The sequence below is a fragment of the Meleagris gallopavo genome, chromosome 5 (assembly GCF_000146605.3).
Source record: "Meleagris gallopavo isolate NT-WF06-2002-E0010 breed Aviagen turkey brand Nicholas breeding stock chromosome 5, Turkey_5.1, whole genome shotgun sequence".
NCBI classification, from domain to species: domain Eukaryota; kingdom Metazoa; phylum Chordata; class Aves; order Galliformes; family Phasianidae; genus Meleagris; species Meleagris gallopavo.
Window position 1 is genome coordinate 55,600,943 of NC_015015.2, and position 26,775 is coordinate 55,627,717.

The following is a 26,775-nucleotide window of genomic DNA, read 5'->3' on the forward strand; positions in this document are numbered from 1 at the left end:
AGAAGGATGGGCTGCCAGCACACTCCCAGGGATGCATTTGCTCATTAGCAGTGATGTCTTCGAGGAACGATGAAATGCATGATATCTCTCGAGTGCTTAAAATAAAAAACAACAACCCTAGCCAAGATAAACCTTTTCATTTTGAAAGCAGAAGAGAGAGCACTGTGGCAGAAATTGGGTTATGCTCCTATTGTCGTATGCAAGTTATCGCATTTCACAAGTGAAGTAGACAAATGTGTCAGCTGAGGCTTTGACAAAGGGGGCAAGATGAATGATGTGCGATTTATGAGCCAGACACCAGCCTATAATGAGTAACAAGGACAACAATTAAAGACTGCAAGTGTTTTAAAAGCTGCCCAAGGATTTTCTGAATGACAAAGAGTATGTTTAAATAGCAGGCTTGGTATCATCGCTCCACAATGGTAAGTCAGTACATTTCAGGGCTCCTGTTGTCAGTGAATTACTCTTAAATTACTGTTTTATTATACCCTTGTTTTCAGTTTAACAACATATTCCATGAAAAGTTCTCAAAAACACATTCAGATGATTTGCACAAGCAAGGAATGACTAAGAGTTAGTTAGCCCAATGGATCTGAAGGGCACTGACTAAGCAGGACACCTCCGGAATGGCCGAACGGATCAGTGCTCCCAGCTCTACCCAAGGACTAAAAATAGAGTTTCTATCAAAAATTGATGCTGGGATCAATGATCTTGCATGGGACGTGCCCCAGCATTGGGGTCTTGGAGGAGGAACGAAGCCCAACTGACCGCCTACCAAACCCTCCTAGGGATGGACTAAACTGAGGATGGACTACACCCCAGGTACACCACTGCACCTACTTGGAGCAAGCCTGAAATTGGCTGCCCTGGTGCACATAGTGGCTATTTCTGGGTGTGCAGGAAGGGCAAAAAATGCCCATGTAGAGGAACTCTTCCTCAGCGACATTCCCAGAAGAGCTTCCCATTGTTTGCAGTTTCCTGTATCACCACTGCGGCCCTGGCACTGCTGCAGGGCACAGCTCAGTGGAAGCATCCACTCTTTTTTGCATAAAAAACAGCACTTGGACCTCTCCTGCTTCACAAAGCTCCAGCAAGCACATGCATTAACAGCCCTACAGTCTCTTTGGCCACATGCCATCTTCCAGGGAAGTGCCACCACCAAGAGGCAAACAGCACCCCTGTTCTTAATGGCCGTTTGTTCCTACATGTCTCAAACACTTGCCTTGATTTCCATTTAGATTTTGATCAGCTAAGCTTGAATTTATCTCTTTTTTTTTTTGCTTCTGGATGAATTGCAGTCTGATTTAACCAGATCTCATGTCCTGCATCTTCTCAAGACACTCGGGAACCTGTGCTCAAGCCTCCTTCTATTCTTGCTTCCCTTAACTTCCACAGAAGATAAAAGCTGTGTCTCTAACAGGATGTGACCCCACGTTCATTAATCCTGAGACCATTGTAACGCTTCTGCTGGCTCTATGACTTCCAGAGGCCACATTAATCAGGTGTTATTTGGCTTAGTGTTAAGTTTGAGTGGCACAGAGTGGCCATACCCAACCCCACACAGAGTGATTTGAAAACAAGAGAGCGAAAAAAAAAGCCAGATCTTGGCCAGAAGACACAGCACGTTGTTTCAGTGGATTTACATCATTTTCTCCCTACATAAGGCCCAATCAAAAGAGCAACATTCAAGCAAACCAAGTGAGAACCCTGCTGGAAACCCTCTCTGTACCCCTTCCAGAACACATCAATACCTCCACCATTAAAAACTGGCAGCCTTCCCCTGCATGAGAGGCCAATAGTAAGTATTTCAGCATGTGCCTTTGCTTTATGGCAACTGATGCTAATTAAAAAAAATATATCTCGACGACAAAGATTTCTGCAGACCTGTCAATTGCAGCAGATAGATACAAGCTGTGAGCACGGCTCTTGCTGAAAAGATGGTGAACCCAAATCCTGCTCCTTGTCTCACCAAAACCATGGCTCTCACCTATGCAGGTCTTGGGAAAAAATGTGGGAAGTGGTGGCCAAGCTCTATTCCTGGAACAAGTGCTGGCAAGGAGATGGGAAAAGTCTGGAGGTCTCAAAACAAGCAGGAACCAGGAAGGCTTGTGGGTTGCTCTTCATGGTCATCAGGTTTCTTCCTCACCTCAACACCTATAAAACCCAACGGTCTGCAGTTGCTTCACTCTATAGGATGAGAGGTAATGGACTCGAGCTGTGCCAGGGAAGGTTCAGGTTGGATACTAGGAAGAACTTCTTCTCCAAAAAAGTGATCAGGCAGTGGCACAGCTGCCCAGGGAGTGGTGGGGTCACCGTCCCTGGAGGTGTTCAGGCAAGGTGGAGATGTGGCACTGACGGACGTGGGCAGCGAGCGTGGTGGGATGGACAGGGGTTTGAGTTGGGGATCCTGAAGTCTCTTACAGAACTCATATAGAATGATTCCGTCATTCTATAATGCATCACAACAAGGCAATTACCAAACTGCCCCTTCCTCTACCTGGTCAACTTCCATGCAGATGATCTCAAAGGACAAATGGATCTTTTGTCATCAGCACCCACTACAAGGGGACAGACAGACAGCAATCCGTGCCTTCAGCCATGAAAAGCCCATATACAGCATCCATCCTCCAGCACCACAACCAGTGCATACTTCAGACTCAATGGAAAATGTGTTGGTTATGCTCTGCGATCTACAGGTCCACTTGGCACTGACGCTCCTCTGTGTTGCCAGCAGCTACCTCACATTCAACAGGGATAAAAATATATCAAGTACTTTCCTAACATTTTGTTTTCATCTGGCAGGAAAGCCCAGAGCAGAAGGGGAGACGAACAGGCATGGTGGATGGCGAGGAAGAAAGAGGAGATGCCATAAAAATGGAGCAAGAACGATGGGCACTGCATGGAGGTGGCTGGAGAAGTGGCAGGCAACACCACTTGTTCCTTGGAAAAGCAAAGGTAAGAGCCAGGCAGCAAAAGCAAATGTTTGTGACTGTAGCCCAGGATTCAGTGCTGAGAGAAGCACAGAGGACTTCACGATGGAGGATCTTCACTGTCTTTAATGAAGGAGATTAAGGACCTCCATGTAAACTACACGATACCCCTTCAATCTGTGAAACCTAGCAGAGTCAGTTTAATCACTGAAAGCAATTCTAGCCAAAAGATGCAATATTCCAGCAATCAGCTTTAGTATGGCTCCATATGCAACAGGCAAACTCTTCAGAACCCATCTCCAAGGCAGCAGGGATGGGCTCGCTGGCACTGATGGGCTGCAAGCTCCAAAGAGCTCCTTGGCCATCATCAGCAGTATTTTTTGTGCTGGAGGTCAGATCCCCGCAGCTCTGAAATGAAGGTACCCTGGTGCAGAAGTGATGGGCATGGAAGAGCATCACAGGGCTGACTGCTGCATCTTGAATGCACTTCACTTTTGAAAAACAGCCAAGTTCTTGCAACTCTCCTATGCAAGCAACTTTGAGGTGCTGCTGGCCGTACGACATGCAGCTTATGGCAAAAACAACAACAACAACAACAACAAAACAACAAACCAAAGCAAACCACAAAATCCCAATTCTTTGGAGGCTATGTCATGAGCCCAACTTGCCTCTTTGCCTTTTTAAATGCAGTACACCAAATCCTCCAAAGCATCCCCAGCCCTGTCAATGCCCTGCTTCACAGTGCATGTTCCCTTCCTTGCATGGAAGACATCAGTGCAAAGGATGCCCCCAGATGGAGCAAAACACTCCTTGTTTTGTTCAGCAGCAGAATGAACTGGGAGATCCCTTCACAAAATGTCCCTTAATTCACACAGAGCTTCAGGGACAGAAGAGCCTGGCTCCACTGTGCTGGAGAATGAATAGAAGGAAAAAAGATTTTCACTTTTAACACTGCTTTCTCCCTAAGCCCAGTGACCTTCCAGAGCTCCAGTTCTTGTGAATCCATTCGTACAAACCCAGAAGCAATGTATTTTAGCACTGGAGAATTGAATGGCACAAGCATTATGTGTGTGTGCTTCTGCAGACAGCAACAAGAATGAGGATTTTTCCGATTCTAAATTGGCTGCACCACTAGGGTCTTCAACCCAAAGCAGACTTTCAGGAAATCCATTGGGAGTATGAGTCTTTTTCCACAACATAATAAATATCAAGCTGAAGTTTGCTCCATTTTCACACCATGCATCTGGTGGGAAGTTTTACGGGCTTGTTTTCTAGGCCATAACTGTCGCACACTTTTGCTAACCACGTATTATCATAACACTCCCTAGCAACATGACTTTTAATTCAGTGCAGAGCTTTGCAACGTGGAGAGCATCTCACTGAGTCACAGCTAAGACAACATGCTGAGGAACCTCATCAAAAGCTCCACAGGTGCCACAGGGACCCAGACCACACTGATCACAGAATCACAGAATGGCTTGGGTTGAAAGGGACCTCAAAGATCTGATGAACGATGGCATTCAGTCTCAATGCAATAAAATACCTGGGAAAGACAAATTAGAATCCCCAATTTCGTCAGCTGCGGTCCAGAAGGCTCAACCTTGTTGAGCAATGACAGCATAGATGGAAGCAGTGCCAACGGATGTGAATCGGGACTGAAGAGTGAAAATCCCACAAGTTCTGTCTGTCTTGGACAGAAAAATGTGGGAAATGGTGCAGTGTCAGAAATCAGAGCTCAGAGCCGGCCAAGGTACCACCTCTGCACTTCTTACCCAAAGCCCAAGAGGAGGCCAGATGCTCACCAGGGCATGGGAAAAAGAACATGCTGTGGGGAATGACCAACAGGAGTGGATCAGAAAACTCATGTGCTTGAGATTCAAACAGGACAGGAGTTTCCTGTCCTGGTGGTTTCTGAAGCATTCCTTGCTTCATCTCTATGTACTGTAGGGTAGCAATGAGCCACGGGCACGAGCACTCGCAGTTTTCAACATCTCTCAGAGATCCCAAAACACTTCCCAACTCAGGTTGGAGGACAAGCAAACCCCAGCTGAAGCTCAAGCAGGCAGCCCGTCACCAGACAAGGACTCACAGTGCCAGTTTCTATTTATTTGCTGGAGCACATGAGCTCCTCCTGGCCACTGGAGGCACTGTGCTCCCAAACCCAGAGAAGTACGGATACCCATTCCCGGAGGTGTCCAAAGATGGGGCCCTGGGCAGACTGATCTGGTGCCTGATATAGTGGCTAGCAACCAGCCCATGGCATTGGGGTTGGAACTGGAGGTGCCTCCCATCCCAAGCCATTCTATGACTCTATCTGCTGATGGAGGAAAGCAGCTGAAAAAGCAAGGGGACATTCTGTATGGGATGAGGGAAGGTAGCAACGACACCAAAATGTGGTTTCAGTGCTGTTCCTGGGCCATAAGAGGAAGAGAGGAGGGAATCCAGCACATCCTGAGCATGCAGTGCCGCGACAGAAATACCGAGATGGCCGTCCCTGCAGTGGGACAAAGATATCCCTGAGAGCTGCTGGGTCGGATGGCTGCTGGGATGGGTCAGTGAGGATTAAAAGCACAAATGGAAAAAGGTGCCTCCAGCTGCCCCATGGTTTCCCGCAGCTTGGGATTACAGCAATGGCAGAACTTGGAGGGTTCTGCTGCTTTGGGAAGCATTGGGTGCAGATGGTAGATGAGCTCACTGCTTCTACTTGCCTTGGGGTTACATTGCTCATGTGCCTTTGCATGTCCTCCTGTCCAGGTTTTGAGTGGAATTTCTTAGGATATAGGAAGCCAAACATAACAAAGTACGTGACAAAGGTGGCACTGGGGGACATGGTGCCGGTGGGTTGGGGTTGGACTTGGTGATCTTGGAAGTCTTTCCCAACCTGAACAATTCTGCGATTCTATGATTCTGTGCCTTCCCTAACTCTTCTCTGAGCCCAATCCATAAAAACACCCAAATCTCCATTACTTTCAGCGGGGAGATTACAGGCACAAGCACACACACTGAGGAAGCACTCCTCTGACTTCTTCATTTCAATTGCAAAAAGCCTTTTAGCAAAAGCTCAATTGAAATGCAAATAAGTTTCTTCAAAGGCTATAAAAAAAATATTATCTGGATGTCATAACTGTGTTGCCTAACATGGATAAAGGATTTAGAAGGGGGAAAATACTAAAAATAAGTTATGAAGAGTATGTAAGGTATTGATATACAGCACATGGTTTCAACTGTTAATCATTGAACGGATTCCAGTGTAAAAATAAAGAGACTGGAGCTGCACATAATGGAGGAGTTGCTCTATTTATAAACTTCTCTGTGCAAAGGGCAGCGAGGGCCGGGGCGAGCGGGCAGCGAGGCGGAGGGCTGTGCGACCCAGCACACCTTTTGAGAAAAGAAAGATATATATTATTTTCTTTTACTTCAGCGTTGTCAACAAAATCCAAGCGAGTTGTACGAGGGGCCGTGTGCTCCACGTGACCGTCAGCATTTGCAGCTACTGCATGTGACAGCTCTCCCAATATAGCCCGCAACTGACTCCCTCTGACCTGCAATAACACCACTCCCAAATTAGAGCCCTCCATTTGGTTTGGCTTTGCGCCGGCCCGGGGAGCGACATAAAGCATCCTTTTTCTCTCTCCCCACCCCCCCCCACTAAACATTCATAATCCCATCCTTCGACTCTGCCAACTCAAACCCCAGCTCTGGGCTCTTTTAGCTTTTTCCTCTTCTTTTTGGGGGGTGAAGGGAGCGTGGGGCAGCAACAGAGGCGGGTGGAAAAACACCAAGAGATGAAAACAACAACAAAATCAGCCCAAAAATTCCAACTCGGTGACATTCAGCTGGAAAAGCTCAATGACTCACATGCAAATAAAATCTGCCTGAATTCGCCGCTGCATGACGCAGGCCGCTGGCTTCGACATAAAAAGGCCGCGATGAAATCATCCACCATTCAATTCCAGCTTGGAAGGCGGTGAAAAAAGCGGCCGCATCAGCGCGGCTCCCTCGGCTTAATAGGAAACACGAAGGAAGGAAGCAGAGCAGGGTGAGAACATCCCCGTTCTCCCCTCCTTCCCCCCGGCACCTCACGCCATCCGTCGGCATCGCCCGTCGGCTCTGGGCTCTGGCAGGCCGCTCGCTGGCTGCCAGCTTTTAATGGGCTTTCCTGGAAGACTAGCTCAAAAGTCAAATAAAAATAAAACGTGGCGACGTAGGAAGGCGAAGCCCCGCTTCTCCCAGTGGCTTCTTGCAGAGATTTCTGCCCCGGCCTTTGCTGAGCACTGCGATGTTGTGTAATTCACATTTACAAACGCTGGAGCGGGTCCAGGCGCTGCCAGCATCCCCCTGTGCACATGGTAAATCTTAGCTCTTGGGTGTTCCCTTGGTTTGAAACATGATTGCTTTTTGCACGCTGCCTGACGCTCCTGCAGTGCTCTGGGGATGGGGTGCATGGGGCCCCCCAGCACTCCCATGTGTGCGGGGCTAAAAATAACAGCGGGAGGGGGTCAATCAACTCAAAAAGGTCATTTTAATAGAACTGTAGAACTGTCTGAGTTGGAAGGGACCCTTAAAGGGCATCCAGTGCAATCCCCCTACAATGCACAGGGACACCCACAGCTCCACCAGGTGCTCAGAGCCCCATCCAGTCTGATGTCTCCAGGGACAGGACACCCATCATATCACTGGGCTGCTGATGCTGAAGGCTCTCCAGAAGGCATTTCCTGCTCCAGCTGAAAGAAGTCCTTAAAATGAGCATTAGCACCCCAAAATATTGCTCCAGAGCACAGCAAGTGTGCATCCACTGCACACCCCAGCATCCGGTGCGGCCACACATGGTTTCAGTTGGGATAATGAAGGAGCATCAGGGCACTCGGTGACATCCTGGGTGGTGGTCTGCTGGTCCCCAAGGGGTTTTGTACCCGGCTGATCCCAACCCGGCCTGCAGTGAGGAGCGGGGAGATGAAGATCCATAAAAGGGAACCAAGAGAAGCGAGCCTCCTGCCAGCAAGCCTGCATTTGCTCTGCAGGAATCTGCACCTCCCCTGAAGGGAGAAAAATATAAATATCCAGAGGTCTGCAAGTGGGGAAAGGTTGGAAACACCCATACGGAGCCATCGGTAGAGCTGGGGCCATCTGGTCACCCCCGGGCGAAGGGACATTGCCCTCCCCTCGCCACCAGATGCTAATTCCTTTCATCCTCATCCTGTGTAATTTTAGGTTTGGGAATGGGACCATCTGCCGGGGAGATGCTCGGTTATTTCTGTCCATGCCCTGCCTTTCGCCACTCCCTCTTTAAAGGAAATCCAAATCGGGCACCATCGCACACTGCGTTGCTCATCCCGTCCTCTAATCACGGCGTGCTAACGAGCAGCACGCTCTGCAAGGCTGGCACTCCTCGAAGCATGGGCTGTCATTATCTTCAAAGCACTTTTTTGTTCCTCCCCACATCACCACTGCAAGGCGGTCATTATTCAATTCTTCTCAATCTGGTAGGCTTGGTTCACCCTCCTGGAGCCCAGCCAAGACGTGCACAGCAAAATTCAGCGCGGCCATAGGAAAGATAAAACAAACCGGTTCCTATCTTTGGATGCTCACAGGCCACTGCTGTTGCTTCCCGTCACATAGCGGACATGGAAATGTTAAAAATAAAGTGAATGCTGGAAGCGCACTGGCCAATAATGTAATTTCCACATATTAAGAGGAAACAGTGCCTGATGAAAAAGGAGTTTCAAGGAAAGTTTTACTCAGCTACACATCCAAATCGTGCAATCACAGAATCATTACGGTCGGAAAAGGCCACCAAGTCCAACTGCCAATCCATCACCACCACGTCTTTCAGTCTGAGGTTTGGACTGCTTCTCAGATCTGAACCCATTTTTATTGCTGGAAACCAGCGCGACGCAACACAGTCCATTGGGAGCACCTTGAGTTGACATCCATCCATTGGCAGCACCCCAATGCACTGAAGATTGAGACCCTAAAGACCCTACTAGAGCTTGCTCTGCTGCCAGGCTTCTCAAAGCAGCACCTGTACACTACTCTCCATGGAAAACACACCTGGGATTTTACAATAAAAAACTCCGTGCAATGTTGGAGGTATAAGAATCAAGCCCTGGCCACAGTTCTGCCCTGCAGGAGTGTGGGGAATCATAGAATCACCAAGGATGGAAAAGACCTGCGGGATCATCCAGTCCAACCATCCACATATCACCAGTAGTTCTCACTAAACCATGTCCCTCAACACAATGTCTAAACATTCCTTGAACACTTCCAGGGCTGGTGACTCCAGCACCTCTCTGGCATCTCCCTGTGAAGCTGCTCCTCACCTCTATCTGCTCCGAACATGAGCTGCGTGGGTCTGCATGAGCATTTACCTTAACGAGCAGCATTGATAACCTTGTAATTACATGGTCCTGCTGCTCAGCTGCTTGCTTTGGCTTTGTACAGTGCTGAATACCCAAGGACTTCCCTTCCCTACCACCTGCTGCCCATGGAAGTCCCCAGAACAGCACTGAGCATGTTCACAGCAGATATATGTCACATCCTCGTACTCGTCATCCTAGACTGGCTTGGGTTGGAAGGGACCTCAGAAAGCATCTTGTTCCAAACCCCTTGCCACAGGCAAGGGTTGCCAACCATGAGATCAGACTAACCAGGAACCCACTGTTCCCACTGCTGGATCACAAAGAGTTTTTTTTGTCCACCAACAGTCCCAAGAGCTTCTCTCCAGTGCTTCTCTCCATCCACTGCTTAGTCAGCCTGTGTTCGTGCTTGGGACTGCCCTGACCCAGGGCTGAAAAGTTTCTAAACAGTCAGTGAAATCGTTTCTCTTCTTCCCCTAAGTTTTCTTTCAACTACCAAAAAACCACAAGGAGAAGGATTAAAGTTTTCATTCTCTTGACCAAATATCACAGTATTTGGGACAAAACATCCAACCAAATGGAAGACAAGTGTTGTTTTCTTTCCTGCACAGGAAAATCACCTTCCATGCATCCTGTTGCTCTCCCCTCTGCAGCAGCAGTGCATTGCAATAACCCCCATGGAGAGATTCAACCCACGCTGCTCTGCACTAACATTCTCTGGGGTTTTGCAATGGACAAATCCACACATCTCCAATCAATTGCTGTGAGCTAGCAGCTCCTGTGATGCTCAAAGCGTGAACTGTGGAAGGAAAGGAGCTGTGCTGATGGAGCTGGTGGGAGTGGGAGCTGCAGGGGAGCACGGGGAGGGTGCCACAGCCTCAGGCAGCCACGTCCTGGGCTGCAGGGAGATCTGACTGCTGAATACCTGCAGTGTTTCACAATCTGGCCAGAGGGAATAGAACTGCACCCCATGGGGATGCAGACGGCTTTGCTGTGTTGCCTGATTCCAACAGCATCCTCCTCCCGCTCACCGCTGCTTCTGCAGCATCTGTCTTGGGAGAGCCGTGGGAGGGTGAAGCTTCCCAGCTCAGAGGGATTCCTGCAGCTGCTTGGGTCCTCCCTATCTCCAGCCTCCCTACTGTGACGTGTAGGGAAGCTTCAGGATGTGGGACACACACCTCTGCATTATCACCCATCTCCTCCCGATATCAGGAGACTCTTTTCAATATTTTCCGATGCGGAAAGCAAAGCAACCTCCCTGCAAGGCCCAGCAATTTTCTTTAACTCTTTTCCTTTAAATTTGCTTCATCTAAGACCAAGCACAGTTACTTTTCATAATGTAAATACGTCTACTATGAAGATAATTTATGGCCTGGCATTATTCACTGAGATTAATGAAGCATCCCCGCTTCTGTACATAGAACATCTTTCCAAGTGCTTCCTATAGAAACACTGCTTATTCAGACTTACTACATTATTCATCTGCAACACAATGGCATTCTCGTAAGGGCTTTCCATTAGCAGCCACTTCTGCAAACAGGAGACAAAGCAGCACACCTTTGGCACAGCTGAGGACTCCCCAGGGCTTCATTGTGCCATTCCTTCCCCTCATCTCCCAGCCTTTCACACTGCAGGGTGAGGCACTGGAACAGGTTGCCCAAGGAGGCTGTGGATGCCCCATCCCTGCAGGCATTCAAGGCCAGGCTGGATGTGGCTCTGGGCAGCCTGGGCTGCTGGTTGGTGACCTGCACATAGCAGGGGGTTGGAAATGGATGAGCACTGTGCTCCTTTGCAACCCAGGCCATTCTGTGACTCTATGATGCTCCTAAACGACTTCTGGGGGAAAACCATGTAGGAGGCCAAGCTAGTAAATGCCATCTAATCATCCAGTGCATGACTTGGAGTAGACATTTTGCCATTTCTTCCAGGCCTGTTTTACAAGCTTTGTGGCTATGCCCCTGGCACCTTCCCTGCACATGGGGTGAGGCCATAAAGGCAAAAAGCCATCCCTTTGGATTGCAATGCACAGAGATACCCACAGCTCCATCAGTGCTCAGAGCCCATCCACTCTGAGCAATCTGTGCCAGTGCCTCACTGCCCATATCATAAAAAAACTTTTTCCTTAAGGATCTCCCTGTGAAGTATCTTATAGAACAGAAAGTTAACTCTGCACGCGTCTCAGAAGAGGTCCTCACAACCTGAGGAGCAACACTGCAAAACATCACCTCTATCAATCAACATCTAAAGTAGCTATAATACTCCCTCATAGCTCCCACACAATTCCCATAGAATTATCTCCAGTCAAGACACAAATCCAGCTCCCTTTGTCTCCCATCTCAGAGATCAGCAGTTATTTTGGAAGGAAAAGTCACAATCATAGAATCATTAAGTTTGGAAGGACCTCTAAGACCATCCAGTCCACCCATCAACCCATCACCACCATACCACTATACCACATCTTTTCCTGAGCACCTCCAGGGACAGTGGTCCCACCACTCCCTGGGCAGCCTGTTTCAACACATCACCACTCCTTCTGAGACTAAATGCCTCCTAATACCCAACCTGAACCTCCCGTGGTGCAACTTAAGGCCATTACCACTTGTTCTGTCGAAGACCTATTGTCCTCAGCTTCTGGCAAACCATGGGGACTCACAATGGAAGAAGCATTAGTTTATCAAACAGGGAAAATCTGCTCGCAGTAAGGACCCCAAAGCACTGAAACAAGGAGCTGGGGCAATCTTTGTTATAGGAAGGATTTACAAGCAGAACAGACAAGTGTGTCTAGTGAAGACAGATATCTCCAGGCTCTTTCCACCAGTCTGCACAGAACTACCTTGTGATCAAGTTTATCCATCTCCTTGCACTTCAACAAAATGGTTTTACAGATCTTTTGTCTAGGATGACAGCTATGCTTACTTAGAAATAAATACTTAGAGCAAAAAAGTGCTTTTCTTGCGTTTCCTGAGACATGCGGGTTTGATTAGGGCTGGTGAGGATGGAAGTCTTGCTGATCAAATACAGTAGGTGATACGACCCAGCATCTGAAAGCCTGGAAAAATAGCTTTAGAAAGCATTAGCTCCCACATTTTCGTGTAATCAGATGCAATGCTAGCCAACAAAACCCTGGTTCTAATAGCCAATCCAAGTTTTGCTTGGCTGGCAGACAAGAGTTGCTTTCTGTTTTTTAACTCCGGCATAAGTCACTCTTGAGAAACAGATTTTGCCTGCATTGTATTTTAAACAAGTCAATAAAAATGTAATTTAGAGGAGTTGGTATTAAAAGGTTGGGGTGAGGTTTTTCCATTTCTTATTCCTGAGTAAATGTTACACTCCAATCTATCTGTCTGGCGTGTACAAAGCCTGTCTAGAGCAGCTCCTCAGGAGTATGTGCTATCCCCCAGTGATTTGTGAATGATTTTCCATCACTCTGAGTGGATATATTCTGCTTTACAGCTATCCCATCGTGCTGCCTTCCCTTCAGATCTTTGTGCCTGTGCAGGTGAGAGCCTACACGGGGAGCATAGGGCACCCATCATCACAGCTTCCCTGTGTTCAATGAGGGAAGAAATCTGAGCACACATATATATAAACAGATATATATATATATAAAACCACTAATTCATTAAGGTTGGAAGGGACATCCAAGATCCCCAAGCCCAACCATGCCCACTGTGCCACATCTCCACTGTTCTGGATCACCTCCAGGGATGCTGACCCCAGCACTCCCTGGGCAGCCTGTTACCACACATCACCACTCCTTCTGAGAAGAAATTGTTCCTAATATCCAACCTGAAACTCCCCTGGTGCAAGTTGAAGCCATTACCTCTCCTCCTACCACTAGTTATACAAGTCCTTGGACAATGAGGCAAGTTTCCTGAGAAAAGATTATTCTAAACATCTAAAAACAGAGCACACTGGTACTGCAATGTATCTCTCATTATACCACTACAGGCTGCATCACTACCAATGGGATTCTTTGTTTTCACAGATCAACCAAAAGCCCAACAGGTTGCTTGGAGCCCCTTAAGACTTCTCTTCTTTGCAGCTGCTTAGGGTTGGTGACTGGCAGGGCTGCCGGCATCCCTGGGAGGAAGGCACAGCAAACACATGACTGCAGACCTAAAAATACACTCTTGGTATCACAACAGGCCAAGAATAGAGAGTGGGACGAGCCTGATGCCAACGTGTTTCTTTGTTTTATTTTTCCACTCTGCGCAGCATCAGGTGAGCAATGAGACTGGCTCTTGGCACTGCTATGTGGGCTTGGGTTGGAAGGGCCTTAAAGATCATCCAGTTCCAACCCATGCCATGGGCTGGTTGCCCCCAGGAGCTCGGGCTGCCCAGGGCTCCATCCATGGCCTTGGGCACCTCCAGGGATGAGGCACCCAGAGCTTCTTTGGGCAGCCTGTTCCAGTGCCTCACCAGGCTGCCCAAAGAAGCTGTAGGTGCCCCATCCTTGGAGGTACTCAGGACCAGGTCTGATGAGGAAAATCCTGGAAAAAAGGCTGAGATGGGTCACAGTCACTAACAGACAACCCCCAGGCCCTTGGCAGGGCCTTCCTTCCAAAGGAGAACTGGGATTTTTAGAACATGCAATCGGAGGCAAGGCTGGAGGCTTAGCAAGAAACATATCAGGTGTGGGGAGAGACATTTCCCACTAAGGTTTAAAGAAAAAAATATTAAGAGACTATTGACAGATTTGTAAGGGAACTGGTATAATGGCTGTGGAGGGCTGGGTGGTGATCAATTACACAACTTGCTGCATTTGGATTAATGAGTGCTTTATGCCTGTGGGATCCCCGCTTTTCTATCCGCTTCAATACAGCTCTCATGCACGGATCAAACTGCCTGCAAAGGTATTTATACATGGCTGGATCAATTCTTTGCATCCTCCTGGGTAAACTAACCAGAGTGCTTTCCCCAAGCATCCTCTATCACAGGATGCCAGGATTGTTTCTCCCAGGTGCTCTGCGGGCTGACAAGGGGCTGGCACAGATTCATCCACGCTCAGCAAAAACACCTCACATTCATTTCTTTGTTCCCAGCAAGGAGGTCCCAACCTCCTGTTTTACACTGACTGCATTCATAGAGTCACAGAATCATAGAATCATGGAGTGGTCTGGGTTGAAAAGGACTACAATGATCATTGAGTTTCAACCCCCTGGTATGTGCAGGGTTGCCAACCAGCAGACCAGGCTGCCCAGAGCCACATCCAGCCTGGAATTCAGCAGGATCCTTCAAGGAAGCCTCATTAAAACACCACTAGGACACACAACTGGGATGCTTCCATTCTCCCTCATCATCAAACAAACAAGAGCAGGTTGCTCTGCAGCCAACCATCCTCAATTGGCACAGGTTGTCCATAGAAGTGGTGCCCCATCCCTGTAGACACCCAAGGGCAGAGGATGGGCTGCGAGCACTGATGGAGCTGTGGGTGTCCCTGTTCACTGCAGGGGAGTGGGACCAGAGGGCCTTTAAGGGTCCCTTCCAACTCAGACCATTCTATGACACAGAGTTCCTCATTTTCCTTCTCCTCTAAGGGCCTTAAGTGTCTGAAAATGAACATTCCGTGATGGCAGAAAAAAAATAAGAAAAAAACAACCCCCATCAAATAAGAAGTAGGTCAATCAGATAATAGGCGTGATTTAGGAGAAAAAAGGCAGCGTTCGTAATGGGCTAAAAACGGTGCTGATGTGTTGCCGAGAAAGAATATAATTAAGAGTATTTTTAAAGCGGCGCTTCCCCACCCCAGTCACAGAAATCACAGCTCACACTACCAGGATTGCTTCCACCTCATAGAGCAGGAATGTGCTGGCATGCCACAAGCTGGCCGAAGAATGCGGAGTTTCCGTAGGACGAGAGAAGATCCCAACCGACAGCGGTTAGCTGCATTCTTTCACTGGTACATCACTGCGACCCATTTATACAGCACGGCAACGGAAACTGGCTGGGAGGTGGGCTGTGACATTTCCATCCCTTCGGTGGTTAATGAGGTGGGGGGAGAGGTCTGAAAAATGCAGATGTGGGTGAGTGAAATGGGAAGCAGAAGGTGATCGGATGGGTGATGGGGCATGTCTTACTCTGGTTCTCTGGCTGCCGATGGGCTGCGAGGATGGACATCGGTGCCTTATATAAGGAGCACACCTTTGAGCTGCATTCATTCAAGACCGAGCTCCTTGGAACAAGGCTCTGCCCTAATTAGGTGCACATGGCCCAATTCAAACACGCCCGGGACATGACTCAGGAATTACCGAGTGGAAGGCTCCAGCCCTGTGTTATGCAAGAGGTCACGCCAGACAAACCCTCTGGCTCCCTTTGGCCCGAAAATACTGAAACCCAAGTGCTGCATGTGGGCAAAGCAGGCGGCCTCCTTGCTTTTCTGGGGCTACAGCAAACGCCAGGCAGCCCCGTGCTGAGCAGCACTGGCCGGATCCCCGCGTGGCCCCAGGGCTGCCGGACAAAGCCATCGCATCCAAGGATGCCGTCGGACGTGGGAAGCATCTCCAGGGACATTCCCACCCACTTTGCTCTCAGTGCTGCCAGAGAGGAGCAAAGGGGATGAGTCAGGCCCAGAGAGTTCATTCCTTCAACTCCTGCTCCTTGCTATAATTATCCTTTGGGTTAATTAGATAAGCAGCCCTTCCTTTCATCTCGCCATAGTGCGGTACCATCCGCCCTGTAGTGTGTCAGCCCCCAGGTCAGCCCCGGCCCCCACAGCCTCTCCCCCCCCCCAAGCCCTGCACCCACTCGGGATCAGCGAATGCACAACAGAGGTGATGGGGGAGGGAGAAGTGGGGGCTGCATCAAAAGGAGGCACGAGGAGATGCACATCTTGAGACTCTGCTGCCTGCAAAGGGGTGGCTGGACGCCTATAAACCCAACTTGGAGCAATCCCACCACCCCCTCAGCACCCCAGCAAGCAGCAGGCACATCAGGCGTGCCGAGCCCAGCAGCTCCCTGCTGGAAAATGTGGGCTCGAGCCTCCCCCCTCCCATCCCACCCGCACTCCCTCTCCTACAGGCACGCACAGGGAAAGGGAGGGAGAGAAGAGAGAAACCACAAGCAAATGTTCTGCTGCATGATTTCCCCTCGTCAGGCTCTCATACTCAAGGTTTGAATTGTCTTCAGGAGGAAATGAAAAAGGAAAAATGAAATCCTGGCGGCAGCACCGGAGGACATGCATGATGCCCACTGACATTTGGTGTAAATGTAAACTCCTCTGCCAGAGCTTAAACAAATCGGAAAATAATTAAGCATTACTGGCACCTGTAATTTTTTTTATATGGTAAAAACTCCTCATGGCACAGGTTGGAAAACCTCCAAGCCTTTGACCTATACATTAGCAGTGAGGACTGGTGGAGAAGGACACGCAGTGGTTATGTACACAAGCAGCACAACGGAGCTCCGGAGGCTTTCCAAGCAAGCTACACACCTAGTGTGACAAGAAGAGCAGCCTCCTTTCTTGCTGTGATACAACATGGGGGGCTCTGCCTTATCTCTGGGCATCCCATGGTACCCGCTGTGGTCTGAGCACTGCTGTCCCACCCTGCAAACAGAGCACGGCGTTTCCAGCACTTTGGAAAAACAGTTTCAGAGGCAGCAGAACCTCTCTTGGCACCTCCAGCAAGTTTCCATTAGTTCAATGCTGAGGGATGATTTCACTTCGGAGCCGAAACGTGGAAAGAGGCAGAATGAGTAAGAAGCAGCTAAACACACGTTAGTGCCCCTCCTAAGGCTGAAGGGCTCCTGTCAGCTCCTTGGGGGCACTGCCTCACCCTGCATATATAGTGACATGCTTGGAGGGAGGATTTCTGAGCTGTGTGCCAGTAAACAAAGTGCCAGTGGGGGTTTCTCTGAGCCCTGGTGGGGTTCATACCCTGCAACCACATCCTGAGGGTGCCGGAGTGCCCCCAGAACACCCATCTTTCCTGCACCCACAGCACCAGGGGCTATGTCTGGGATAGAGACAAGCCCATATACTGCAGTGCTGTACAACGTGTCCTGCACTTGGTCCTCCTCCATTCAAAGAAGGGTGATGATTCACAATAAAGGTGGTGAAGCACTGCACAGGCTGCCCAGAAAGGTGGTAGTGCTCCATTCCTGCAGACAGCCAAAGTCAGGAGATGGGCTCTGAGCACTGATGGAGCTGTGGGTGTCCCTGTGCACTGCAGGAAAATTGGACCACAGGGCCTTTCAAAGTCTCTTCCAACTCAAACGGTCCTATGCTGCAATATGCTTACAGATGAAGGCTGAAGTGGCTGCAACCCACCTGAAAGCAGAGCACTCTGCCAAGGGCAGCCCCTGCATGGAGCAGGGCAGGGCTCTGCAGCATCCCTGCCCACACTGAGCAGCGGCAGCGCTGCAAGCAAAGCCAAGGTTATCCAGGTCCAAGCAACTCAGCTATAAATAACACCACTGCTCAGACTTCCCGAGCAGAATGTGTCTTTTCTGGAGCTTGGAGTGATGGAAGGAAATGGCAGCAGTCAACAGGTAGCAGGCATTCAGTTATTTAAAGCATTTTCATAAAATTAATTGGCATTTTCCTTACAGAGGGAAAAAAAGGGAAGAGATGGTGATAGGACATACCCCAGGGACCCAGATGATCCAATTTCAGTTAAAATTAAATTCCAATTAATTTCCAATTACTTTATTTGAAATTCATTTTTGTATTTATACTTTTTTTCTTTTGGTGACTTGCCTAAAAATGAGCACATCCCTTCCCTTGCTCTTCAATCCAACACCACCTCCCATACCAGGAGTGCTGCTGCAGCTCTGCAGCACAGAGCACTTGCACTTCCAGGTCTAGAATAATTCATTACATTTTTGCTGAAGACACTGCTGGCACATCACATATTCCTTCTCTGCCTCTGGTCCTTTTCTCCTCCAAACTACCGAGGCCTTGTTTAAATCAGAGCTTCATTATTAGTATTATTACTACTGCTGCAGTCTCTTGGTTGCTTTCGGAATTGCTCCTCCTCCCTTCAAGTCTTACTGCCACCACTATGGGGTCACAGTGATGGGAGGAGTCATAGCAAAAACCAAATAGCTGCTAAATAACAGAGCAAACCAACTCTTCTATGCTGGTGCAATTCACATTCTTCATAGCCAGAGTTCTGGTTTAACCCCAGGGAAACATTGCTAGTGCTTGGAGAGGCTCGTCCAGGTTTGCAGGGAGTCTGGGAGCCCTCAGTGCCAAGTGACAACCAGCAAGAGTGCAGGGTTGGGTTTTTGTGACAGCTTTTAAATCTCTGTGCTCACTGTGGAGTGACTCCACTGGGTCTAAAAACACCTCTCCACACTTCTGCTGCGCCCATCCTGATAGAAATGGGCACAGAAGGGGAATATAAACACACTGCAGGTTGCCCAAGGAGGCTGTGGATGCCCCATCCCTGCAGGCATTCAAGGCCAGGCTGGATGTGGCTCTGGGCAGCCTGGGCTGCTGGTTGGTGACCTGCACACAGCAGGGGGATGGAAATGGATGAGCATTGTGCTCCTTTGCAACCCAGGCCATTCTGTGATTCTATATAAACCAGCTGAGGGTACGGGAGTGGATTTTGGATAACCGACTGGGACCATGAACCATTCAGATTGGAATAGATCTCCAAGATCCCCAACCCCAGCCCACCCCACCATGCCCACTGCCCACATCCCTCAGTGCCACGTCTCCACAGTTCTGGAACACCTCCATGGATGGTTATTTGCTCCTAACACCTTTAGAAAGGGAGAAAAAAAATATCGTTGTGTTCTTTTACTCTACCCTTAAAGAGACCGGTTTGATTCCTGATGCTCTGGCATATTTCTGTCTCTTACTGTACTTCAAGGCTATTTTCTCGCTGCCAAAATATGCAACGAAAAGCAACATGAGCCCTGCAGCTCTGGGGGAAGGGCTGGCCCTGCAGCTCTTGTTATCTTTGGATGGGAAGGCAGAGACAGGCAGACACGGTTAACGCCTCGGATATATCCAGATCTAACCACTGTCCTACCAAGGAAGTTAGAAAACAGAAAAAACACCACACAGGGCATTTCAAACGACAAGATGAAAGCCCAGTTGGATTTATTACCGGCGTCCGCAGCCTCTCGGATGTAGCCCACTTGATGATGCTGATTGTACAGCACACGGCATCTCGGACTGAAACAGGAAACCTGGAAACTGAGCAGCACCAAACCTCCTCCTGGAGGGTCACTGCTTCCAGCAAGCCTCTGCCGTTGTGTCATGGACCCAGTGTTTCTGGTTCAGGTTGGGTATTAGGGAGGATTTCTTCTCTGAAAGAGCAGAGATGTGCTGGCACAGCTGCACAGGTATGGGGGAGGATCATCATCTCTGGGGGTGTCCAAGAGCCATAGAGATGTGGCACTGAGGTACACGGGCAATGGGCACAGTGGGGATGGGTTGGGCTTGGGGATCTTGGAGGTCTTTTCCAACCTGAATGATTCTAACACGGGGGGGGAGGGGGGGGCTGTATTAATTGCTATGCTGAAAACTCAGAGGGAGCGTGCTGAGCTTCAAAGACTCATTTACTTCCCCCAGAACAAGAGACAAAAGTCCTTCAGTCTGTTTTCCATTAGAAGAGAAGTAGCCTGAATAGCTTCCTATTGTTCTTCTGCTTATGGGGCTCGCTTCCCAAACTCACATCACAGCCCAGTTGGTCTAGATGGAAAGTAAGAAAACCCCAGAAATGCTGATTTTTGGAAAATGAGAGTTTATACTGGGAAAACCTCACTTATAAGCCTTGCTGCTGAGTCTGTTTCCCAGGCATCTGCTAGAAGTTGCCAAAGGCAGAAAATCCAGCAGACACCCAACCTGCCCTGACCCAGCACCCGTGCACCCCTGTCCCCTCTACAGCCAACATAATGCAAGCAGAAAACACTGCCATGCACTCCAGCATCCAGCCACCAGTGTACTTGCAAAGCCCAGAGTTATCAGCGGGGTTGGCCACATATTGCATCCCATGGGACCAGACTGAGGACACAGCACCAATGCCAGCTGTTAACCATATAAACCTGGGCACTAATGTCCAGCATATATCTAATTGTAGAGGTACAGCAAGTTTCTATATGGAAAGTACCAGCAACACAGATCAAGGTGCAGATGAATAAACCACACTGTGTGCTGCTCCTACCTACATAGGACACAGACTCAGACTTCACCAAGCCCATGCAGAGGAACTCTTTGCAAGCTGGAGAACTGCATGCTTGGTGAAGAGGGTAGGCTGCAGGAAGGCTGGCTCTGCAGATGCCACAGGGCTTGGGTTGGCCAGGAACAGGACTCACCGTGCTGGTGGAATGGCAAAGCCTCTCCTTGCACTCACAGATGTTCCCCTGAGCACTTTGCTAACTGAATGGACATCTCCACACTCAGTTGAACGTATGGCTTTTGTATCAGTGCTGCTTTTATTTCAATAGGCCCCCTGCAAAGTATTTTAAGGCCAGGCTGGACTGCTAAACTATCATTAGAGACCCTTTTGTATAAAAAATAGGGTTTACTTTAGCCTGTTTTTCAGAGCCTCCGCACCAAGGCAGGGTCTGGGTGTGAGCCCTGGCCCAGATGCCCAGCCTGAGAACACGTCATCCCATGCTTCCAGGGGCACAGTGCCCACAGCTAGCTGGAAAATGGCCAGAGAGCTCTAATTAATCAAATTGCTCGTTTGCATTTATGGAACTGCTTGTTCAGTGGGCTCCAGCAGATGCTGAAAGTAAAGGAGAGCTGCTGTGCCCCTCCCTGAGTGCAGAAGGACCCAGGGGTCAGGGAGGTGCTGCCTCAAACCTGCTCCATCCTTTTGCTGGTTTGAAGGCCAGGAGAACAAATGGGAGGGATGGGAAAAGACAGCAGGAGTGTGAAAGCTGGCTGAGACCCCAGCAGCTGCACCAAATGGCACATCACAGAACCACAGGACCATAGGGGTTGGAGGGAACCTCTAGAGATCATCAAGGGCAAACCCTGCTAAAGCAGGCTCCCTTCAACAGGCTGCACAGAATGCATCCAGGTGGGTTTGTGTATCTGCAGAGAAGGAGACTCCACCACTCCTCTGGGCAGCCTGATCCTGTGCTCCATCACAGGGGGGAGAGGAAAAATCACCTCCCTCACCCTGCTGGCCACAATCTACGGCCCTCTTGGCCACCAGGACACACTGCTGGCTCGTGGTCACCCTGATGGTCACCAGGACACCAAAGTCCTTCTCTGCAGAGCAACTCTCCAGCAGCTCAGCCCCAAACTGTACTGATGCATGCGGATAGGAGAGGAAACTCTGGGAAGGGTGGATAATGGGTGGGCATGGGGCAGAGGGAAGAAAGGATAAAGAAAGGAAAATGCAGCAGTGCAGTACCAAAATGAAAAGGCCTGTAGGAGTGATACAGAGCTGGCTTGCAGTGCCTGGGATCTTGCATTTTCTGGCCTTATTTACGAAACACAAATAATCCAGCATTCTCTGTATGCAGCCAGATTCGGTGGAATTATACGTCTGAAGACTCTGTCAACAGAGCTGTGGAAACACAGCTCAAGGCAACCCACACTAACAAGGGTGCCTTTATCATTGGACCTGGGCACCTGAAGCACATGGGATGGCTGTGAGAGTGCTCCGTGGGCTGCTGGGGACACTGTGGGGTGGCACCTGGTGCCATGATCCAGCAAGGAGAGCTGCCCATCCTGCACAGATAGCAGCAAATTACAAAGTAAAACCCAGCTCGCCCAAAAGGCAGAGTATGGAGAGACAGAGCATGGAGTGACAAGGCATGACTGCCAGCCTGTTAGATGGGGAAGATGATGGGTCCTCCAAGAGCTTGGCCCCAATAAGCACAAACCAAAGACAAATAAAAGGATCCACTTCAGAACTAGAGGTCATGAAGAGCAACGCTCGCCTGATTATTCCATCTCTATTCACACTTTCAACTGCACAGGCGGATTTTTAAGGCAATGCAGAAAGACCTCAGCACATTTCTGTGTGTGCATGAGCACACTCGCTCCATCCCAGCGCTGCACGGCACCGTGCCTACACCCACACTTTGTGCTTACTGCAGCATTTCTATCCAGAGACCTCAGCACGAATTCATTTAGCTTCCCAGCACCCTTGCCAGGTAGATTATCTGCCTCTTACAGAAAGGACCACGGAACACAGATGAAGCCATCTGGTATCTTCTATCTCCACAAACCATGGACCCCTTTTTGTTCGTCACTGGGACAAAGGGATAACAGCACAGCACCCTGTGGGGGGCTCAGCAGTTTCATGCAAGGCAAGGAGGGGATTTTATCTCATCTCAGAGCAGGCCCTGGGAGTCACCATCCCCATTTGAGTTCCTTGGTGGATGTCTACCCAATTTCCTAAGCCAGAAAGGAGCATGATTTAGGGCTGGTCCACAACTGGAGAACACAGCATAGGACAGGCACAGGGATCTCAGTGCTCAGACCTCAAAACGCTGCAAGAGTTGCTCTGGGCGCTGCTTCTCTTGCCTCAATACAAAAAAAATAAGTCTTAATTCCTAATGACTGAACTTGGAAGCAAGAGCAAAGATGATGTGGAAATACAGGTCTTGGTGGCAGCGGGCTCAGAAGGAACAGCAGCACCTGCTATAGCAGCCGCCCTGTCTTGGTCCCACTCCATGGCACAGGCACTCACTCCAGACTCTGGTTCCTAAATTTAAGACAGCCAAGCAGAGAGCAGCTTTGAAACAAGAGCCAAAGCCAGAGCTGGGCGCATGCCATGAGGGAGGGTATCCATCCCCACGCAGCCCTCACCCTGCTCTGGTGGTGTGAGATGGAGAGAGATGGAGACGGATGGAGACCCAGCTTGGGGAGCGTGGGTTCAAGGGCAGCCTGGCCTTAGCCTTCCCCTCCACAGCCTGTGAGGGGCTGCAGCCGCCACGAGGCCTCTGCTCTGGGCCCAACAAACCCAGACTTCAGCCACCCCTCGCCCTCCAGACCCCTCTCCATTCCCACAGCCCTCCTTCGGCCGCTCTCAAAAAAAAAAAAAAGAAATCTTCAGCACCCACACAGCAAAATTGAGCAAAACACGTCAACAACAACTGGTGTGCTGCAACCCAGGCGCATGTGTTCTCCTTGCTAGAAGGAGATGCATTTTTAGAAAGCTTCTTTTGCAAAAGCTGTTGGTGTCGGCGGGCCTTTTGTTTTCCTTCCCAGCACCAAGTACTCACGAGCATCCTGGAAACCAACCAAAGGCCATTTTTAGACTGAGATGTGAAGAGAAGAGCATGTCACTACGCGTCTGAGCTAGATGCAAAACTCTCAGCCATATGCTGGAGGTTGCTGTAACAAAAGAGACAGCGACAACGAAGGGAAGCCTCAGTGCTCAAGCACTGGGTAGATACGTGAGATCAGAAAACAGCTCACTATCTATTTCACTGATGGGGTTTAAAAGGATGGAATTTCTCCCTAATGTGAAAGCAGTGAACTGATAGGGAGTTGGACTAGATGACCCTTCAGGGTCCCCTTCAACTGAGATGATTCTATCAATCTGTAATTCCGTAAGTTACCAAATTGCTCACTGAGATTTAAAAGCAGTGCAAATCTTGTTGTCTACTCAATAGAGGCTGCCCAGAGCTGTGGGTGCCCCATCTCTGGAGGTGCCCAAGGCCATGGATGGGCAGGCTGAGCAGGGGGGCACCCAGCCCATAGCAGAGGGTGGAAATGGATGCGTCCTAAACATATCCACATCAGTATTAAATTCTTCCACGGAGGCAGGAAGCTCATGTCCAGCGCAGAGCCCCCTGATGAGGGAGGTGACAGCGAGGCATCCCACCAATGCTTCCTCTCCCCCATCCCTCTGAGGCAGCCGGAGACCATGCCGAGGGGCCCCACTCATCCTCAGCCTCCTCTTCTCAGCCCAGCTACAATTTCAGGCTGCAGTTGTTCCCCAATCACTTCTTGTTATACACACCCCATCCTTCCTCTCCAGGGCAGGGTGTCCGCACAAGATGATGGCGGGCTTTAGGAGAAGAGCAAAGTTAAAGCAACCTTTCCCTAAGATCCAATAACCCAGCAGCTGCTGCGCTCCGATTAAACACAGCTACCTGGAGGATCCATATATAAATAAATATGGCTGATTTCTACTGGGCATCCTGTAGAAAAGGGAATAAGGAATGTGACAGCCCTGCAGGGCAGCTGCACCCACTGTGAAGCATTCCCCTGATACTGCAGGATCAACACGTGCTCCAATCTGCAAAAATACAGCAAGAGGAAGGGGCTTACACCAATCCGGATCACAGAACCATTTATAGAATCATAGAACAAATTATAGAATGGCCTGGGTTGAAAAGGACCATAAAGATCATCTACGTTCAACCCCCCTGCTATGTGTAGGGTCACCAACCACTACCAGTTTCTAACTTCAGGTTGGAAAAGACCATGAAATTGATGATGTCCAACCCCAGCCCACCATCACCATGCCCATGTCCCTCACTGCCACATCTCCACGGCTCTTGAACACCTCCATGGATGGTTATACTATCATTTTCCTGCCAATAGACGCCATGCCCAAAACTGCAGCTCAACCAAGTTGAGTTTTTTGGGGCAGAAAATGCTCAAAGCAGAACAAAGGAAGGTATTTCAGACACTGAGTGCCACTACATGTATCCAAACTATTTTCACGTGGGTTCTGGAGAGCCAGCCACCGCATTCTGGTAGCCAACAGGCAGCTCACAAGCAAGTGTTGCAGATTAAGCACTAAGCAACATTTCAAAAACAGCTGTAAACACTCATGCCATCCGAACCCAAGGGCCAGAAGCAAGGCTGAGCCTTGGAGACAGCAGTCCTGCTGCTTTACAGCAGATGGGTGTTATTTGTTATGTGATGAGAATCAAAAGGACACGGTTTAGCAGGCAATAGTAGTGGTAGGTGGATGGTTGACTGGATGACTTTAGAGGTCTCTTCCAACAAGAATGATTCTGTGAAACAGTTTGTGCTCTTTCGTGGAGGTTTAGGTTGAATATGAGGAGGAAGTTTTTCACACAGAGGATGGTGAAGCACTGAACAGGTTGCCCAAGGAGGCTGTGGATGCCCCATCCCTGCAGGCATTCAAGGCCAGGCTGGATGTGGCTCTGGGCAGCCTGGGCTGCTGGTTGGTGACCTGCACATAGCAGGGGGTTGGAACTGGATGAGCACTGTGGTCCTTTGCAACCCAGGCCATTCTATGGGCTCAAGTTGTGGTTTACCACCAAGAAAATTCGTCTCTAGAAAACAAGAGCACATGTTGCAGCTTCAGAATACACTCAACATTAAAAGTTGCACCATTATCTGACTGCAACACCAGCTCCTCTGAGCAGCAATACATCACAGAGCCACCCTTCCCTTGTGAAGGCGTCGCTTTTGTGCAATGAGCCCTCTCATACACAGAGCAAACCATAGGAAAAGAAGGAAAAAAAGAAGAAAGGCTCAAAAAGCCAACATTTCCTTGACAGGTTTTATTTTTAAATGCTGGTTGCCCCAGCCTGCTCGGAGAATTGGGATGTGAGGAGCAGCTCCCGTGCGAGGGGATGACTGGTGACTCAGCAGGTAAAAGCTGTCAAAAACGCATCCAAAATTGGAAGGAAAAAAAAAATCAGAAGAGAAAACTAAAAATACAGCAGCAGCATTGCTGTGAGCGCTGGCTGGGTGCCTGGCCCCACCAGGAACATGCTGCAGGCATGGGGATCCCCATCCCTATGGGGGAACCCTGCCCCAGGGCTGGGTGAGGAGGGGTCCCACTGGGCCACCAACACCAGCAGGGCCAGGTGACACAAGGACCCCGTGCTCACCCCCACCAACCCCTACATGCACAAAACACCCCATTTCTGCACCTGGTTTTTCCTTTCTTTTAGAAAGAGAAGTCCAAAAGCCAACATGAAAGGCTGCATGCACACTCTTCCTTTCCCCCAAAATGCCTTTGAATTCCTGAATCACAGAATCCTTAGAGTTGGAAGGGACTTTTAAAGACCATCTAGTCCAACCCCCCTGCAAAGAGCAGAGACGCCACAGCTCCATCAGGTTGTCCAGGGCCTAATCCAGCCTTGCCTTAATGGAAGCTCCATATTGCCATGTTAATGCTAACTGCTGGGTTCCGTGCTGCCGAGTCTTGTTACAGGAATTGAAAAACAATAAATTAGTTTCTCCAAATGGAATGCCATCATTTACAATTGAGCAATTAAGAACAGATTTCATTCCCGATATTGCCGCATTCTTCAGCTTATTGAGTTAGTCAGGACTGAAACTGGTACTATCAGCATACTCCATTCCCTGTTCCTCAAAACAAAACTCAGGCCACGTCCATGCTGCTCACATCAGAGGTTCCCTCCAGCAGGTCACACAGGTTGGCATCCAGCCGACTCTTGGCTATCTCCACAGAGGCAGACCCCACCATCTCTCTGGGCAGCCTGTTCCAGTGCTCCGTCACCCTGACCATAAAAAAGCTCTTCCATGTGTTGGCATGGAACTTCCCACCTTCAAGTTTTAGGCCATTACTCCTCGTCCTATCGCTACGCACCACCGAAAAGAGCCTGGCCTC

The 26,775-nt window shown here is 49.4% G+C and overlaps 1 protein-coding gene across 2 annotated transcripts in view; it reads right to left on the reverse strand.

Annotated features, from left to right (window-relative positions):
• Positions 1-26,775, reverse strand: part of SAMD4A (sterile alpha motif domain containing 4A) — a 64,956-nt gene that overhangs the window by 27,844 nt on the left and 10,337 nt on the right. The window lies entirely within an intron of this gene.